The sequence below is a fragment of the Myotis yumanensis genome, unplaced genomic scaffold (assembly GCF_028538775.1).
Source record: "Myotis yumanensis isolate MYYU_CA2020_CCGP unplaced genomic scaffold, mMyoYum1.0.hap1 SCAF_10, whole genome shotgun sequence".
NCBI lineage: Eukaryota > Metazoa > Chordata > Mammalia > Chiroptera > Vespertilionidae > Myotis > Myotis yumanensis.
The window spans coordinates 74,770,326-74,774,350 of record NW_027223761.1 but is presented as its reverse complement, the minus strand read 5'-3'; the positions used below and the strand labels follow the sequence as shown (position 1 = coordinate 74,774,350).

Genomic DNA, 4,025 nt, shown 5'->3' with positions numbered 1-4,025 from the left:
ATCGGCCTGGGGACTGAAGGGTCCCAGGTGCGATTCCGGTCAAGGGCATGGACCTGGGTTGCGGGCACATCCCCAGTGGGAGATGTGCAGGAGGCGGCTGATGGATGTTTCTCTCTCATGGATGTTCCTGACTCTCTATCTCTCTCCCTTCCTCTCTGTGAAAAATCAATAAAATATATTTTTAAAAAAACACAAAGAAAACCACAGATGGTAATGCCCCTTAAGTTGTTTTAAGTGGACTCATGCTGAGTGTACTCTTTTGCAACCTGCTTGCTATGTTCACGTTGACGTTTGTGAAGTTTATCTATACGGATGCATGTGAACCTACTCCAGATATTTTCAAACATATATATGACATTAATATAGTGCTGCATTCTATGAATATACTGCAAACATATATATGTGATAGTAATATAGTGTTGCAGTCTATGAATATACTACAATTCGGTTACTGTTTTTTCTGTTGATGAAAATGCAATTGATTTCAATTTTTGTTATTACAAACAATGCTTTATTTTTTTCCACAACAAACAACTTTATTCCTCAGTTGTACAATCTAAAAGTTAAAGGTCACAGGAGTGCCATACTGAACTCGGAATGTATAACCTTCACAGGTAGTTCCTGACACAACATTTTGATCTTCCTCTTCCTCTACAGAAAAATAGCGCTCAATCAAGTTTAGTGACGCTTCGTACACAGACTCATTTTCATGGTATTGTAGAGCTTCAATTCTGTCCAAACCTCCACATTCTTCAATCATTATACTTAGTCTCTCAGTTTCACCTAGTTTCTCGGCAGCCTGAAATATATTTGAAATGGCATCCAGAATAAACAGAATAATTTTGGCATCTTTCGCAGTTAAGAGGTTCATCAGTGGTTCTATTACGCCACAATGAACGAGGTATACAATTTGTTCAACTGTTCCACCACTTGCATAGTTGACCACAGCCCATACAGCTTCCTTCTGTGTCTGAAAGTCTGCCTTAGCAAGAACAACAATGAGGAATGGGGCTAGTCCATGATCCACAAATTGCTGTATCTGGTCCTGGCGGCCAGCTGTGATGTTTGACATTGTCCATGTAGCTGCCTTCCGAATGTTAGTTTCGGAGTTCATTAGTAGGCTGGGAAAGATGGCCAGTGCTCCTGCATCTATTCCAGCCTGCGTCTGTTCATCTGTGCCAGCGACAATATTTCCTATGGCTCTTAGCACAGGGGTCACAATTGGCAATTCAGTAGCTCCTAGGAGCTTCACAAGTTGGGGTACAACTCCCGTTTTCACAATCATTTCAATCCGTTCATTTGGACCATTAGTGAGGTAGAAAATGGCCCAGCAGCTATCTGCTAATACTTCTGGATCATCATGATGCAGGAGACGAACTAAAGTAGGAAGAATCTGCTCAACAGCCTCTAACGGGGGTACAAGATTCTTGCTGCGACAAAGGTTTAAAAGTGTCCAGGTCAGAATACGTAAGTAACCACGTGCTAAAGACGACATATCAGGAACTGCAAGAAGAGCCAGCAGTGGGTCAACTGCACCGTACTGGATAACCAAGTCTCGGAAAACTGAACCATCACCTGCAATATTTCCTAGAGCCCACACGGCTTGTTCACGGATGTGAGCGTGGGGAGATGCCAACAGAGAAATGAATGCTGGAATAGCGCCTCCCTCTACTACAGCCTTGGCCTGTTCCGAAGTCCCGGAAGCAATGATAGCGAGGGCCCAAGCAGATTCAAACTGGGTGGGACTACAGTCATTTCTGCCCAAGAAGCGCACAAATTTTGGGATCAAACCAGCCCGGATTATGTTGTCTATGGGTGGCTGTTTTTCCCTAGAAAGCAGTTTCCTTGCAGCCCGAGTAGCTTGGAGCTGGCTTCCCAAATTGTTGCTATTTATGCCGTTGACAATGTCCTCAACAGACCAATTTACAGTACCCTGGTTGTTGCAGTTTTCCTGCAGTGGAGGCGTAGCATCATCGGGAAAGGAGCTCAGGTTTCTTCTTTTCAGCATCTGGTCATCCTTCTTAGCTTTCCTCAGCTCCACATTAACTTCTATTCGGCGCCGCCTCATTTCTGTACTGTCTTTCCCCTTGTTCTTGAATCTGTTAAGGCGGGCAGTTGGCAAATGAGCATTCTCGTTGGTGGGCATGGTTATAAGACAAAGGGAGAAGCTCCACACAGGCGCTCAGGCTTTCACAGGAGGCCCCTGAGCGGAGGACGGGCTGCGGTTCGGTGGCTCCGAGAACGTCTACAGCGGCTCAGCTCTCAGACAGGTGTGTTGGGGGCCAACCCCAGCAGATCCAGGGGCTCCCAAAGGTGTGGACAGAGTCGGCGAAGAATGGAGGACACAGAGACAGCGTTCAGTTGATCAGCAGCCTAGCCAGGATCTCCAGCCCAGTTCTGTCTGGGTCCTCCAGCCAGGTTCTGAGATAACTGTTTTGTTGCATCTGTATATATACCAGTTGATTTTAATCCCCTCAAGTTCTATTCCTAAGGTTAGGGCGTTTGTTGTCTCCATTCCAGGGAGTAAAGATTATGTGGCGTAAGGGTGATTGTTTGTAGTTAAAGGGATTAACTACCCGCCTGGCACTTAGTGAAGGGGTTTTATTCCCTCCCTAACTTCAGGGGAAAATCCCTACTTGGGGGAATAACCTTTCTTGGAGAGGTGACCTTGGTTAAAACACATAGCGCCAAGAAGGGGAGCAAACTTATTAAGAACAGTATGTCATGTGAGCCATGGCCCTTGAAACATGCTGTGCAGATGTTTCTTCTCTGCAGCGACTGTGTCAAGCAGCAAGGATGGAGCGGCTCCCGGCAGGAAAGTCCCTATTTTCCACTGATAATGAGAGGCTACAGGTGGGTCTTGAAATAAACAGAATACCTGATAGTATGGAAATTTGATGGAAATGAGTCATAGTAAATTTATTATTGCTACAGCCAGTTAGAAGTTGGAAGGAAAGAATAATTATATTTGTAAATGTATTCTTGGAGAATTCTATTAGGTCCATTGGAATGGTATGTGAAACTCCTATAAGTTATCTATTACATGCATTAAGTTTGGAGGAGGTAAGCAGTAGAAAGGGTCATTTTTTTATACACTCTGTGTCCAGGAGAATTACTGGAGGGAAAACTGGTGCAACTAAATATATGTATACTTCCTCAAATCACAGGCTCCTCCTTGTAGGGGAGAATGGTTCCTACCTAGCAGGAGGATGCTGCTAAGGCTCACATTTGGTTTCACCCAATGCAGTCTCCCCTGGGGACATTGCATGTCTAGCAGAACATAAAGCCTTCCTAAGAATAAGAAGCACATTTCACACAGATGCTAAATTCCTGACCTGCTCATATGTCCCAGAACTTCTCCCCATTTTGATGCAGGAGGAGAGGCTGGGAGTTCAAGACATATTACAAACCTCAGTATCCTCCAATCTCAGCAGAGGAAACAAGCAAGAGGAAGACAGGGAGAATGCGTGTTTGAAGGAGGAAGGGACAGAGAAATAGTCCAACATCTGGTGCAGCAGGAAGACAGTGTAAACACACAGAGTTGGGAACAGCCTTTGTTGAGAATGGTTTAAATAGAGAAAAGAGAATAAATTCTGGCTCTCACACAGAACTTCCCCATTTGCACCGGATGTTTGTGAATCTCTCAAAGACACTATTCATCTCCTCTTGGCAGCAGCCTATGAGAAGGGGGGAAAGTTTCAAAGGCTTTTTTTGTATTGCAGTCATAACAAAGTTATTTTCATAAATTTTAAATAAGTCTGTGTGTTAAATATCCCTCCTATTATTTTCAGGGACCTGTAATTCAAGGAAAAATATTTCAATTTTTTAGTTGTAAAAGACATATTATATACATGTTAAAACCATAGAAATCTTAACATTATCAGCTTTCAATACTACCAGTTAGCTCTGGTGTCATTGAATAGTTTACATAACTAAAATGCTGTCACTATTTTTATAGAAAACCAATATACTACCTTTCATATCAGTATGGATTTGTGGTTTGTTGCCTTCTGGGGACAGTCTCC

The 4,025-nt window shown here is 43.5% G+C and overlaps 1 pseudogene; it reads right to left on the bottom strand.

Annotated features, from left to right (window-relative positions):
* Positions 1-556: 556 nt before the first annotated feature.
* Positions 557-2,146, bottom strand: LOC139018299 (importin subunit alpha-1 pseudogene; annotated as a pseudogene).
* Positions 2,147-4,025: the final 1,879 nt, after the last annotated feature.